Source organism: Camelus bactrianus, chromosome 3 (assembly GCF_048773025.1).
Source record: "Camelus bactrianus isolate YW-2024 breed Bactrian camel chromosome 3, ASM4877302v1, whole genome shotgun sequence".
NCBI lineage: Eukaryota > Metazoa > Chordata > Mammalia > Artiodactyla > Camelidae > Camelus > Camelus bactrianus.
This window is the reverse complement of record NC_133541.1, coordinates 140737358-140752767: the sequence shown is the minus strand read 5'-3', so window position 1 is coordinate 140752767 and position 15410 is coordinate 140737358. Positions and strand designations below refer to the sequence as shown.

At 41.7% G+C, this 15410-nt stretch overlaps 1 pseudogene; it reads left to right on the top strand.

The window, feature by feature from the left end:
* The window catches only part of LOC141575641 (actin-related protein 3B-like), a 21185-nt pseudogene extending 5775 nt beyond the window's left edge, over positions 1 to 15410 (top strand).

Genomic DNA, 15410 nt, shown 5'->3' with positions numbered 1-15410 from the left:
CAACAGGCTAGGGAAAAGCCACACCAGGATGTGCTGTGGCTTCTGCCCTGGGGTGAAGCCTTTCTTCTGTTAGCTTCTCTGCCTGTGGACTAATAAACCAGGAAATTGTATTGGGAGTTTCTGTGGCCTTCGCACACGGGCTGTAACTCAGGGTTTCACAACTCTTGTAATGAATTTTTTTTTTCTTATTATAGAACTATAAGTGCGATTTAGAAAATTTGGAAGATTCTTGTGGGGCTTTTCACACTCCTATCCCATTATCATAAATATTAACATTCAGTATAGCTATACTTAATCTTTTCACTCATGTTTTTATATGATTTTGCATTCAATATTGTGTCCTCCATCCCTCTCCCCCATTTTCTTGCACGGTTTTCATAATCCTCGCTTTAATGGTCATGCAACCATGTATCCAGTGGTTGTTTCCTGTCTGTTTAGCAGCCCCACTATTTTTAGATGTTTACTTTTGTTTCCAGTTTCTTGGTTTTGTAAGACATAACATAAATTAATATTTGCACATTTTTTTCTATATTTAGAGCATTTTTATATTAAGAATATAAAAATTATATATATATATAATTTGGAGGTCCAGATGTGTTAATAATTTTGAATCTCTGGTATACCATTTCACACTGAAATCTTCAATGTACAAGAAGCCACATTATTTGAACTCTTAGGATTGATTAATATCATTTTTGATTATTTGACTTTTTAATTTGCAGTTTGAATACCTTTGATCTTAAACAGTTTTTCATGTACTTATTAGTTGTATTTTCTCCTTTGTGAATTGCCTATTCATGTCCTGGGTTTTGTACATATCAGTGTTTTATTGCTTTTATTGTTGCTATGATTTCTTTGAACTTTATTCTACTTAAATTTTTCTTTTGTGATAAAATGCATATACCATAAAAATTATCATTTTAACCATTTCTGAATGTACAGTTTGGTGAGTTGCGTACATTGACATTGTTGTGCAACCATCACCACCATCCATCTCAGGAACTTCTTCATCTTCCAAACTGAAACTCTGTCCACATTAAAGAATAACTCTCTTTCCCCCTCTCCCAGCCCTAGCCCCCACCATCCCCCCTCTGTCTCTATGACTGTAACTATTCTGGGTCCTCATATAAGTGGAATCATCCAGTATTAGTCCTTTCATGACTGGCTTATTTCACTTGGTATAAGGTCTTCAGGGTTCAGCCACATTGTAGCATGTGTCAGAATTTCCTTCCTTTTTTAGGGCTGAATAATATTCTGTTGTATGTATGGCCACAATCTGTTTATGGTGTGAACTCTTTCATATAACAGATACGAATTTTTTGTCATAAGCAGATACTTTTTCTCACTTGATTTTTTGTAGGTTATGTTTTTGAACATCTATAATTGTAAATTTTTATGTAAGTAAACTTACTTTCCTTTGATGTTTATATATATTTTTCATTCATCTGGGATTTATTTGGAACATCACTTGACACTGAAATTAAACCCAGGAAGAATCCAGAGCCAGGGTTAATCTACTTCTTGTTGGAATGCCTTCTATAGGCTCACATTTTTTTTTTTTAAACCAGGCAGGAAGGAAACATTGCATGACTATGCTCTCACTTTGCATACCTTTCTAGCCTTCCTCTCTTCATCCTATTCCCCCCTCTAATCAGTTTAAATGTTATGTTTATAAAATTAACTTATTAAGGTGCTTGGATTCCTCTTCAAGGTAAGAGAAGACTCTAGGTCTCTGGAGTTAATACATTCAATTTCTTCTGGCCTGAGATATATTCTTGATATTACAGTTGATTGTTGATATATTCAGCACTTGCTAAAGGCCCAGCCCTCTCCCCACCAAGCATTTGCATGAATTAACTCACTTATTTAATCCCACAGACAATTGTGGGGTAGGTAGTTATTAGGCCTGTTTTTCAGGTTGATAGGAGGTGCCATAAGGAGATATATTGTAACCTAAATATTGGAATCCACAGCTATTCTTCGTGTGCTTTAAATGAAAGAAAACTAAAAAAAAAAAATCTGATATAGTAATCACTAACACAGTGATAAATGTGTACTGGGAACATTAAGGTATTAACTAATTTGATCTCAGCCCCTTGAGGTAGGCACATTAAAATAAGTAATGTGTTGTTGAATAACGTTTAGATCACTTACTTACAATCTGCTTTTGATGACTTTATTATTTCTTGTCTATGTCTTAAGATTGCTTTCTCTCTCCCATTCAGGGAGTGTATTGATTCTAATCAGAGTAATTAAAACTTACTTGGGGCATGATGTTTGAGCTTTGTATCAGACAGGAGTATAAACTAAAGCCCCCAGCTAGTTGATAGCCAGATTTGATTATTTGCTTGAAGAGTTAGCATACACACAGCACAGAATTCAAAAGGTGCAGTACGATTTCCAGTGCAAGAGTGTCTCCTTCCCACTTCTGTGTTGCCTTCCAGATCCCCTTCCTGGAGGAAACCAACTTTACTGGTGCTTAACCAGCAATAATTATGTGCAGGCACATGGATTATACATAAACTTACTTCATAAAATGGTAACAAAATTGACATACTATGGTACATTTTGATTTTTACTTTAAAAATTTTAGAAATTATAATTTGAAATATATGAAATTTACCCACTAAACACAGTTTTAAATATATCATTTGGTAACGTTACCTACATTGATATTGTGGTGTAACAGAACTCTAGAACTTTTCCATGTTGCAAGATCAAAACTTTGTGCCCATAAACAGCTCCTCATTTCTCTCCCTCATACACCTTGCTTTTTAAAAAAATGTTGTAGATACAGAAGTATATTTAAGAATATGTATGTATGGAGAGGCCTATTTTCATGTAGCAAATTTATAGTAGATATTGTTTCATATCTGCAGACACACTGCCCATCCTTTTTAATTGCTGCAAAGTGTTACATTTTATGGATGTGACCTAATCTGTGTAATCAGTTCCTTGTTATGTGCAGTTATGTTGTTTCTGATCTTGGAAGCTGTGACAACTGTGCACCTCTCTGAGGCACCTTGTTTTAGATGTCCCTTGGCTTGACAATGGAATTTGATTTTGTCTCATAGTCTTTGTTCAGAGACTTTCTCTTCAGTAGGTGAGTTTCTCACTGGTACATGCTGATGATTTTAGTGATAATAGTGCACTTTCACTGAGTACGTTCCCCATGCCAGGTGCTGCCATGAGCACTTCGTTTAGACTCCTGTGAAGTCAGTGCTAATTATGCATGGAGAGAGGAAATCACTTTCCAAACTTGGTAAAATCGAAGGTGGGTTGTAGCTGGGCTGATTGGAGTTGGAGCTCTCCCGTTGCCCGTGCTGAAATGGCCTGGGTTGTGTGGCAGGTTTGTGTGGTCACAGCTATTTTCTGGTGCTGTGCTTTCTGGTTTTAGTGTGTTTTATTTATGTATGGATATTTTAAAACTCAGGCTTGGCTTTCTCTTTGGTTTCTATTGGGTGCATATTCGTTCTGATAATTGGTAAAATATATTTTAACATAATTGTACTTTTGTGTAAGATATTTACCTGTATTTGTTTAGGGATGATTACTTCCTACTGTGCTTAGTGACCACGTTGGTACATGGCCACATTTCTTACCTCCTCCTCCTTTCTTCTATCACCTGCTTTTGATTGTTTATGTTAGTGTACTTACTCTGATATTTATGTTTGTGACTTTATGTTTACTGGTGTCTCTGCTGCTCTACCAAGAAAACAATATCTTTTGATTCCATGACACAAGGGCATCAGTGTCTTTATATTTTCCTCCTTTCCATCTGTGCCTGTCAACTTGATACTACTCCTGTTGTTTTAATTTATAGTATTTACATTCTGTTCTATAGATATACATTCTCCCAGAAAAGAAAAGCATTTATCCCTACATCTTAAATGGACTACTTGCTCACTGTAAGTCTTTGACTGTACTTTATGCATTCTTATTATTTGGCTAAAGCTTATTGTCTGATGGTTAATTCATGAAGGGTTCATAGAAACCAAATTCTCTCAAGTTGTTTTATGTTTAAAGATATTTTGTTTTTGCAACAGACTTGATTGGCAGTGTGGCCAGATATAGAATTCTGGGGTCATATTTTCCTGCCAGAAAAGCCTGTAAATGTGGCCCTGTGTGTCCCAGTGTCCTGCATGCAGCTGTGCCAATGGCCAAGACAGGCTGCCCTTTTCCTGCTTTAAGAGTATGTTGCTCTGCTCAATAAACCTAACAAAACACCATAGGCTTAGTGGCTTCAACAACAGACAGTTGTTTTCTCACAGCTCTGGGGGCTTTAGGTCTGAGATCAAGGTGCCATCATGGTTGGTTTATGGTGAGATCTCTCTTCCTTGCTTGTAGATGGCCTCCTTCTCACCAGGTCCTTGTGTGGCTCTTCCTCTGTGTGTGAGTGAGAGAGAGCTCCCTGATCCCTCTGCCTAATCCTGCAGAGATGTTAGTGCTGTCCTGTGACCTCACTGATCCTGGATTACCACTCTAGGGGCTTCATCTCCAAACACAGTCACCTGAGGGTTGCAGCTTCAGCATAAGAGTTTTGGGACACACAGCTCAGTATATAACAAAGGGTAATGTGGATTTTTATTTATTTATTTTTTTGCCAAAAGGCCTAGATTTTTTTCCCTTTCTTTGTTTTTTTTTTTTCTCCTTTTCTCTCTCTTTTTTTCCCTAGCTTAAATATGTGATGTAAATCCATATTTATTAACATGGAAAAATGTTCAACATATTGCTGAATGACAAAAAGCAGGTTTATTTATTTTTATCTTTATGTAATCCTGTTAATTTCCTCCTATTAGATAATAGTTATTATTTTAAATAGACATTTCAAAAAACTCGGATATCTATGTCATGATTTTCATCTGCTTTTTTTTTATATTTTTCTGGATACATGCTTTTTATCTGCCATTTGTTTTTTCCTATTTTCTCTCTCCCCTCTCTTTTTCTATGAGTGTTTTTATTTGATGTTTGGCTAGTCTTTTTGTGTTATTTCTTCACCTTTGAGGGGAGATCTTTCTGAACTGGCTGTGTGTCGGGTTTAGGCTGGGTGGTGGGCAGTGTCTGGCTGAAGCAGCTTCTGTCCCAGGCTTGTCTTTCTCACAGCAGATGGTGGAGGTGTAACTTCTCACCTTGTCGCCTGTGCTCTGAGGTGAGCGACCTGGGGAGCGAGGCTCCTGCAGCTGTGCTGCTCAGACTGCTCTGACTCCAAGCAAGGGCTCTCTGCTTTTGCTCTTCTCTGGAGAACTGGATATTGCCTGGTATCTGAAGTCACTGGTGTTCTCTTTCCATGTCCTCACTCATCTGGTCTCAGTGGGGCTGTTATTGCCCTTGGCAGCTCAGTGTACGTCTCTTCAGATTCACGGTGTTTGGGTGTTCTGTTATCCGAGGTGGAGTTTCCTTTTCTGTAGCTTGTTTTTGTTTTGGGGTGGATTAGTAAGAGCAGAAGTGTTTAGAGAGGCTTTGCTCTCTCAAAGATTTTAAACCTCACAGCCAAAATGTGTTTAATCAGTCACTCTGGGTGTACTCTGTCTGTCAAATTAAGGAGTTGTACAGCATCTTAATGAACATGCTTTTAGATTAACTTATTGCCATTCTCATGTAATTACATGAAATTTGGGTGAACACTAAATATAGTGGATATTTCCTTACAGACAGAACCTCCTCTGAATACACCAGAAAATAGAGAATATCTTGCAGAAATTATGTTCAAATTATTTAACGTACCAGGACTCTACATTGCAGTTCAGATAAGGACAAGTGACTTTCATGATTCCCAAGTGACCTTAGTTGTCTAATGTGGAAGAAATGGTGATTCTAGAGGCCTCTGTAAGATTGTGTGGTGTGGTTTCCTTTCCCATGCACTCAAGTGCACATGAACACATCCCATTCAGGTCCGAGCTCAAACACTGTACAGAGCAATTTCTGTGATTTATGTTTTTACTGCTGGTGTAGAGTTTGTCCAGCTTTTGTCTGTTTACGTTCATTAAAATCTAAGGTAACCTCAGGAAGACAAGATCAAAATGTAGGTGTGGTTCTTTGGCTTTTTTTACTTCTGATCATAAAAAAGAAAATATACTATAGAATCTGTTAAAACAAAACAAAATGAAACAAAATAAATGTCTTTCAAGGGTTTCCCTTTGTGGATCTGAGCTCCTGTGGTTCCATGAGTTTGCAGAACTTCCCCTGAAGCTGCTTGTTCTTCGTGGGGTGTTTTGTTGTTTTTAGGTGTAATGTATCTGCCTCTATATAAGGGAATTGACTGAAATTTGGGGGAATAAATGATAAAATTGTTTTCCAAAATGCTTCCTGCATATTCTATTCCCTTGTAGGAAAAAAGAGGAGGAGTTGCATAGATGATTAACTTGGAAGATTCCACATGCTGTGTCCTCTGTGTGGTGATTCTCAGTAGACAGTGATGTCTTAAAGGCTGTGAAAATGCCTACATTAGAAAACTCTGTTTATTCCACCACTTCCAAATTTAACCAGAAATATTCCCCCACCCCTAAGCTGTTTCTGTACCTTGGAGTAGGAGACACTTCAGGAAACACTGGCCCAGTGGTTCTCAAAGTGATCTATGCAGCAAGGTCTCCTCAAAAGTGTTTTTTCCAAAATACATATTCTCAGAATTTATATCAGACCACGGGTTTCCAGCCTCAAAATTTTGGATCGGGCAGTCCTCAGGGGAGTGGAGGTTACTGAGCTGTGTGTTGTGGGATGTCTAGCAGCATCTCTGGTCTTGACCCACCAGGGGAAGCACCACCACCAGCCTCCCCTCCCTCAAGTGTGACAGCGAGAAATGGCACCAGATATTGCCAGGTGCTCCTTGCGGGCAAAATTGCACCTGGTTGAGAACCACTATCCTGGTTCTGCCAGATGAGAATTTCTGGGTGCCAGGCCCAGTATTTTTTCTTTCTAAAGTCCCCACAAGTAGTCTTATTGCAATCCATCTCTGGACCCACACTGGGAACCAGTGGATTAGAAATTAAAACCTCCTGATTCCACAATAAAATTCCTTTCTCTCTGGCTTTTCTTTGAAAAGCTTTGATTTATCTTACTGAGAAGTTGACTCCTCCAGATTAAGTGCACAGAATTTACATGTTAGTTGTCCACTTTGGAATTTGGATTTGGGAGGAAGATGGAAGGTAGGGAAGGGAAAGGTCATTCAGACTCAGTAAGAAAGAAAGGGCTTATTGCTCCAACCTAAAGATAGGCTTGTGGAACACTTGAGAAAGTCCCCATGCTGATGGTCTCCGTGGTATTTGTGAAGGCAGTGCTGGCCTTAGCTGTGTACTGGACATCATGACAAGTTGGTGAACACACAATAACAGGAATCATCATTGACAGAAGGGATGGGGTCACTCACGCTATCCCAATGGTCAGCAGGGCAGCGAGTTCTGCTCTGTCTGTGGGCCTAACCTGATTTGAGGTGAAGGAAGCAGTGAAAGAAAAAACACCCTTCTGTTAATTAAAACACCACTTTTGAAGTCATACCTGTACTTAGCAAAGGTAACAAGAGCCTTTAAACACAGTTGTGTGAGAAAGTGGAAGATGCCTAGTGTCTGTGGCACTGGCAGTTGGAAATTTGCAGTAGCAGATTTGTGCAGTCTGGTGTCAGCAGTCGTCTGATGTCCCTGGGCTCTGCTTGGCCCCGGTGTCACTTTGCCAGGAGGGTTTTCCTGGCTTTCATTCTGAACTGTAATCTGGATATCAGTGGGTGCGGCACATGAACATTTGGAGGATGATTTTGTGTTCTGTGACAATCCTCTGGAGAGGATTTGTTTCTTGCTTTTTAAAAATTTTTTAAGAGCCAAGAAGGAGAGATTGTTCACCTTGACTTGCGGGATGCTCTGCAATGTCACTTTTTGGTTTTAATTTTCAAAATATAACAGAAGTGATTTCTAATTCAGGCTTCAAGAGACTGTATATATGTATATATACACACATATATATTTGGTAAAATGGACTAGTTAAATGAATTATTTAAAGTTTTTTTTTTTTAATTAATTGAAGCTATCTGGAGGGGGTTACATTGGGAATTCAGACCTGCCTTTCCTCCTCCACGTCCCTTCTTGGAGGCAACCCATGATACTAATGTTTGTTATTTTGTGTATTACAAGTACCTTTTGTGAAAATATAGGTTTGTGTGTGTATGTGCTAAGCTCCTTTTAAAAATGCAATAAATGAATCACTATGCTATACACTGGAAACTAACAGAATTTTGTAAATCAACTAAGACAAATTTAAAAAATGCAAACTAGTTTTTTTTTTAAAAAAAACAATTCATTTATTTCATTTAAAAAATAGTCACTGTTTTATTTCAGGACGTTGCAGAGATGATGTACTAATATGCTGGTGCTTTAATACCTCAAAGTTCAGAAATCACTGCAGGGGGAGGCTGATGTTTCTACAGTCAGGAGGAAAAAGCCAAATCTTTCCCCTCTGTCATTGCACCCTGCCAGTGTCCCCTTTGCCCGGGGGTGAGGAGAGGCAGGAGGCCTGCAGAGCATGCTCTGTGCTCGCAGCCCCTTCATCCAGTCTCGGAACACTGCCCCCTCCTGGGTGTGAGGTGTTTAGGTGCCACTTGCTGTGTGGTCCTGCCTGGCTCCTCTCTGAGGTCACGTCCTCAGAGGTCAGTGCAGGCCAAGGTCAGGGCCTGTGCCTGTGGGTCTGCTTCCTGGCCTCCCCTGTGCATCTGAAACAAGTTTCACACTACGTGCAGGCCCACAGAGAAAGTTGTTGTTCAAATTTTTCTCTGTTTCTTAATGCAGTTTTTTCCCCCTATTTATAAAAATTACATTTACTGTACAAAATTTAGGTAAAATGGAGAAATGTAAAGAAGAAAATAGAATGACCCACAAACCTGCCCAGAGGACTGTGCCACACTTTTTTGGTATAGTCTACTGAGCTCTTTTTCTTAGACACACGATACACATTTTAAGCACAGTTGGGATACCCTCCATCTGATTTTATGTTCTAAATGTACAATGTGCTCCTGAGGTTGTATTTTGCATATTGACTTATCCCTGATGTATCTTTATGGTTAAATACTCTGTGGAAAGATATTTAGTAACTACCTGACAGCCCATCATGTGGGTGTAGCACAACTCACTTACTTGTTTTCCTACCATTGGCTGTGGGTTGTTTTAATATATTTAATCTGTGATGAAGCTGATACTCAACATGGGTTGAATTAATTTTAGAAAATGTTATATGTAATGTATTGAGTATAGAAATTGTGAATAGTTTCTGTTTGCGAGAGCTACTGTTCTTATGATTTTTTTAATTTTAATAATGTGTACATATCTTTTATCTTGATCTTAAATATTTTACAATTGGCTTGGGCTCCTGAGAAAGTCTACACACTCTTTCACTTCTAGAAGTTGGGCACCTCAGAAGACATAAGAGGAATTCAGTCACCTGTTCTTGCAACTTCAGTGGTAACTGTGCTTCTACACATTGGAACTGATCCATCTGTCAGATGGATGAGGATTTGCTCCAGCCTTCTGTCTCCATGAGTGTGTGACAAGCAGCCAGTGCCATCAGGGAGCTCAGAGTGCCTCCTCTACCTGGTGCAGGTGGGGACATTGTCCACTCTGCACAGCTACTCCCACCAGCATGAGCTGGACCTTCCCAGCCTGTGGCCTGCATGTTCAGTGGCACCCCAGGGGGCTGGTGAGGACCTGGGACCACACAGCAGCTCCTGGCCCTCTCCTGCTGGTGATGGCTGACAGCCTGGTCACTGGTCCGGGAGGGCAGCTGGGTGAGCGGATCCAAACTCCCCACAGCATGGATCTCACATAGCATAGGGTTGAGGGGAACCTGCCAGACTGTTCCTTCCTACCAAGTTCAGCTCTTACTAGAGTGAGCAGATCGGTTATTGAGTCTTTAATGCATGCCTAAACCATGCTGTGTAATTGACCCGCTGCCTGTCACTGGGTCTCTTCTGTGCACCCACTCACCGCATATGATGGGTGAAGGTGCCAAGGCTGAAACATATGTGTTAACAGAAGTGGCCATGGTTACTCTGCCCACAGATGTGGAACCAGGATCTGAGTCCTGGTTGTCACACTCTAAGTCCTGCATGCTAACCAGGTGGTTGACTTTTAAATGCAAGCCAATTTGTAGTTGGTTTAAAAATTAATAGTTAAACAGCAAAAAAAAAAATGTGACAATGAATATATATATGTTCATGTATAACTGAAAAATTGTGCTCTACACTGGAATTTGACAAAACATTGTAAAATGCCTATAACTCAATAAAAATGTTTATAAAATTAATAGTTAAAACGTTTTCCTTTTTGTTAGAGGAACAATAAAATGACCCATTGTTCGGACAGACAGCAGCATTTTGGAAATTAACTGCTTTCTGTGGTTTTCTCTTCACATTCCTAATGGAAAGGCCACTTTGTTTGCTTACAGAGCATCTCAGGTTCTCCTAATGGAATTGCATGCATGGTCATTTTATTCCCCCTCCCCCAGTCCTGAGCTTTGCACAGAGTGGAGATTCAGTAAATGCTTGCATTGCCAGGGCAGGTGGGGGCAGGAGTCTAACTTACAGTCCAGGGAGGGCGTTCCTCCTGGAGTTACTCACATGGTGTTTTGCCTCTCTGTCTCCCCATGTGGAAGGTTAGCTAATTGGAAGCTGCTTCAAACACATCCCTATTGCAGGTAGAGATATGTATTTCATTCAACAGCTGCCAAGTGAGAGGGAGGTGGGAATCCCTCCTGAGCAACCACTGGAGACCACAAAGGCCATTAAGGTAAAAACAGATGGGAAATGGGCCAGTTTGGTGGTGAGAGAGAAATAGTGTTTTCACACTTCCCCTTGTGGCCACCACCCCTGCTCCCACTGTGCCTTCCCTCCCCTCCCCATGGATGTGGGTCTCCATCTGTTTACCACTTGAATTAAGGGGCTGAAAACTTAGCCTCTTCTCTGAACATGGATGCTTGTGAAGTTCTCCAGCTGTAAATGAGAGCAGCTTGATAACTGGTATTGAGCATCCTGCCTAGTACGATGTCATTTAATTGGAGCCTGATTAGACAGAACCTTCAATTAGCCAATGTGTCTTGCACCTCTCCCTCCAGGCTTCATTTCCCGAGTAAGGAGCAGACAGCAGCAGCAGTGACTGTGAGGAATCCTGTGCAGTCAGCCAGAATTCAAACTCATTTCCAGCTCTTGCTGTGTGTGGTTCTGTAACCTGAGTATTACCATTCAGAGTGATGCTGTTCTAGGGTGAATCATTGAACAGAGTCCACCTGTGTTTTCTAGACTCCGTTACCATGCTGGAGGAGTTACAGGAAGCTCTAAAATTAAATCAGTAAGATTCGGAGGAAAATGGCTCATTGGTCCTTATTTAAAATGCCCACTTGACTGATCCATCGGTTTGGTCTTTGTGTCACTCTGTAGGTAGCAGTTGACAGACCCCTTTCAAAGCAATTTTCTCTTCAGGTTGCAAAATCAGGACAAATTACTGTTTTGTTTTTGTTTTGTTTTAGTCAAAATGAAGAGATTCTTAGTAATACAAGGATAATTATTATATAAAGAGCAAAGATTTTGTTTTTGGAGAAAAATTTAAGCATGGAAGTGACATGTGACCTTGAACACACAGTTTCTGAGCTGCAGGGGAGTTTAAGGGAGGTTAGCCTCCCCCCTTCCCTCCCACTTTTGCACCCAGTAACAAGCTGGTTGAAGGAAAACTAGTGCCTGGGGGTAGTCCCACATTTTGCATGACACTCTTGGTGGACGGAGAGGTATTTTTAGGACAGGGTGCACAGGTGCGAGTCAGGGCCCGTGTGAGTAGGGTGGCTGGGTGCCCGGGTGTGCCCAGGACTAGAGTTTCCAGGGATGGGTCAATTCACAGCTTGGGTGTGTGGTCCTGGGCAGCCCATGGGAGTCAATCTTTTCCCTCTGGGGGAAGGTTTACAGAAGTAGCATAAGACTTTCTTTTTATGTTAAAATATTTCCTAGAACTTTCCCTAGTCCTTACCTTGTGTTTCTTCAAGGAAATAAATTTGGATAGTTGACCCAAGTTCCCTCACCTCCCCATTCCTGTTACCAATATGTCTCACAGCCTCTGGCTCCTGACTGTCGGGGTGGCCATGCAGGTGAGAAGGGCCCTGAGTATGCTGACTGTGACAGAGGCTGCTCTCCTAGTCCTCGTGGTGGGCTTTAGCTTCTTCACTGGCTCTCTGGGGTCCATCTCTGACCCTGAACCAGGTTTGGCCCATTTGGGCAGTGACAAGGTATCACTCAGCCATGAAGGTAGGCAGTGGAAGAGCTCCTTGTGTTCCCTGCAGGTCAGCCACCCCATCCCTGCTGTCAGTTAGTTCTTGCCCCACTTCCCTCTGTGGGAGTGTGTCAGAGTTACCCTGTGTCTTGTTGCCCCTGTGGGCAGGAGTGGGCCTGTGGATGCGTGGATTCTGTTGGTGGGGACAGTGGTGGTCCAGGACTTGGGGCTGACACACTGCACACCATCAACACTGTGGAGGCACTTCCTGCCTTCAGTTAAGCCTCTGAGTTGCTGCGAGACATTGACCTGGTGTCTTAGGACAACTTACTGTTTCTGCCCTCAGCCTGGTAGATTTGAAGTTGTATGGGGTGACCCACTCACTCAGTTATCAGTGAGCACAGGGGTGTGTAGCAAGTCTGGCCCATCAGTCTTACAGTTGTGCAGAGTATACCAAGGATGGTATTAGGTTTCATTTCAGGGATTCTAAGAAATTTTGAACTTAGTATCATGAAAATGCCTTCAGAGGTCCTCCTGAGCACCAGCTTTGGGCCTGACAAAGTGCAGGCATTGAACAAAGCCCACCTGGCCCACAGGAAGCTGACTTTCAGAATCCGGTACCCAGGGGCCAACTGCTGTTCTTGTGAGGTTAGCTCTAAGGACAGATGATCAACCCAGAGGCCCCCAGTCAGGCATCACCAGCTGAGGAAACACTTTGCACAGCACAGGCTGGGGCTGGCACTGAGCAGGTTCTCATGCCCCAATGTGTGGCAGCTCCATCCTGTCAAAGTCGGGCTTTCCTTTGGTTCATGGTCCCAGCACCTTATAAAGTGCTCTGCAATTTACTTATTTATCACTGTCACTTGTTACTCTGACTCTCAGCCAGTGTATGGGCCAGTGGGCAGGGGTCTGTGTGTGTTTTATTCACTTGTGCATCCCACGTGCCTATGCACTCACTAACTCTCTGTCATGGAGCCACTGAGTGTGCTGTGTCAGACCGCAGAGCATGTTAACCACCTGCCAATCGGATGTGGTGACCACAGGGCCAGATCTGCTGCCTTCAGATCTGGGTTCGGCTGCGAGGCGGGTCTGCTTGTCCCAGTGGGTGGCAGCAAGTGCCTGGGCAGGTGCCAAGTGGGGGCATACAAGGAGTAAGAAGAGAGGAGATGGAGTCTAGGGACTTGATAGGAACCGTCAGACATCATCTCAGATAGTAGGCAGCAACATGTGACACAGTGAGGCTGGGACTAATAGCAGAGCTGGAAAGAAAGCAGAGTACATGGCCAGAGCATAGCTGTTAGACATCACTGAGCCCAGTAAGTGTCCCTTGGAGCTGTGGCATTGGGCAGGACTGATGTCGGGGGTTTGTGGTGCTGGAGTTACTGGGTGTTTGCCGGAGGGCAGACTGGGTGGCCGCTAATGCCTGGTGACATCTGTGTGTGTGTGTCTGCAGGAGAAGTACTGTCACATTTGCCCCAATATAGTCAAGAAGTTTGCCAAGTATGACGTGGATCAGCGGAAGTGGATCAAACAGCAAACAGGGAACAATGCCATAAGCCAGAAGAAATTCATTATCGATGTTGGCTAGGAAAGTTTCCCAGGCCCTGAAATTTTCTTTCACCCAGAGGTAAGACATTTGCTTTCTGAGTGTGCAGAGAATGACGTGTGTGGAGCAATGCTGTAACCTCGTGTGTGCAAGAGTGGCTCCCCGTTGGGCTCCCAAGCGAGGTGGCCACCTTTCAGGGAGGACCTTGTGAGTGTAGGCTGCAGCTTCAGTGGCTGCTCTGGCTCCTGCATGGCCCACGCACTTGACTGGGTGTTTCATCATGCTCCACTTTGGGTCTGGCTATCTGTTAAACAGTTAATGGTTGGTTAAACCAAGAGTGGTTAGGAAGAAGCTTTAAGAGCAATAGAAGAGAATGGATTTGAAATTCATCTCCTACTGATATGAAAACTAGTTAATCTCGAGGATTGATTGGAATTTGCCTCTGTATAAGAGTACGATAGCGTACATATAACCTTCCCATCACACATGACGATCCATCCCCAGTCCAACATTTAACCCAGTACAGCTGGTCCTGCTGTGTTCCCTGCTGCAAGTTAGATAAAGCTTCTGTCGGAGGACAGCCTTGGAAAGAAGAATTAAAGGTATCATCAGTTTAGCAAGTAGTCACAAAGAATTATTACTGCGTTTGTAAAAGCAGTAACTAAGAGGCAATATTTTAAGGTTTAAGTAAAATGGACTTTATTTGTATTTTGGTATATTTTTCTGCCTCATTCAGTTTACATTTAATAGGTAAACACAAACCACTGCCTGTTCTTCGATGTGTATGATTGTTCAAGGAAATGGCACACAATGTATGTCTGACAGTACCTGATATCACGGCACTCATTCGCTCGTGAGAGTCTTCAGTTAAAATAGACATAAACCAGCAAAGTCCAGTGTACAGCTGCATGGCACCTTCTTCTTCCCTCGAGCACATTGACACTTTTCATGATTTTTAAAGCATTTTTAAGAATTTTGTAATTGAATTACTTATACTTTAGCTTATTTCACTTATGGAATTGAATGTAAGATTTTTTAGTTAATAACATGGTTATTACCATATTGATTGTTTCACCTAGAAGCCACCTCCATTCCCCATTCCCAGTCTTCTAGCTCAGATTTACAGTGTGAGTCACTGACTAGGTTTTTTCTTATATCCTGGCTAACTTTTTCATGACATTAGTGTCTATACATCACATGCTCTTTATCTACAATATTTTTCATTACATGCCACATACACTGAGCACTTGCATTTTACAATCTCATATAAAGTTTGAGTCACTGTGTATTCTAACGCAGGGCTGGTCTGTCTTTGTTACTGTTTGATTTCTTTTCCCTCTCTAAACCCACACATTTCATCTCTTGAAGGGACATGTCACCATCACTCCATGCACAGAGTCACTTGGATTAATTTGACACATTCATTCCAATGTGATGGTTTAAAAGGCATAGTGAATTCTGTATTTGTTAAAGTTACATTTTAAAAAAGTTGTTGAGAGAAATGTGTATTGTTTCTTTTATATCTGTACAAAATTCTGTTCACCAACCTGGATTTTATGCAATCCATCTCAGATGTTGTTGACAAAGTAACACAGAACTGTCCCATTGATGTCCACCATCTGCTATATAAGGTATAA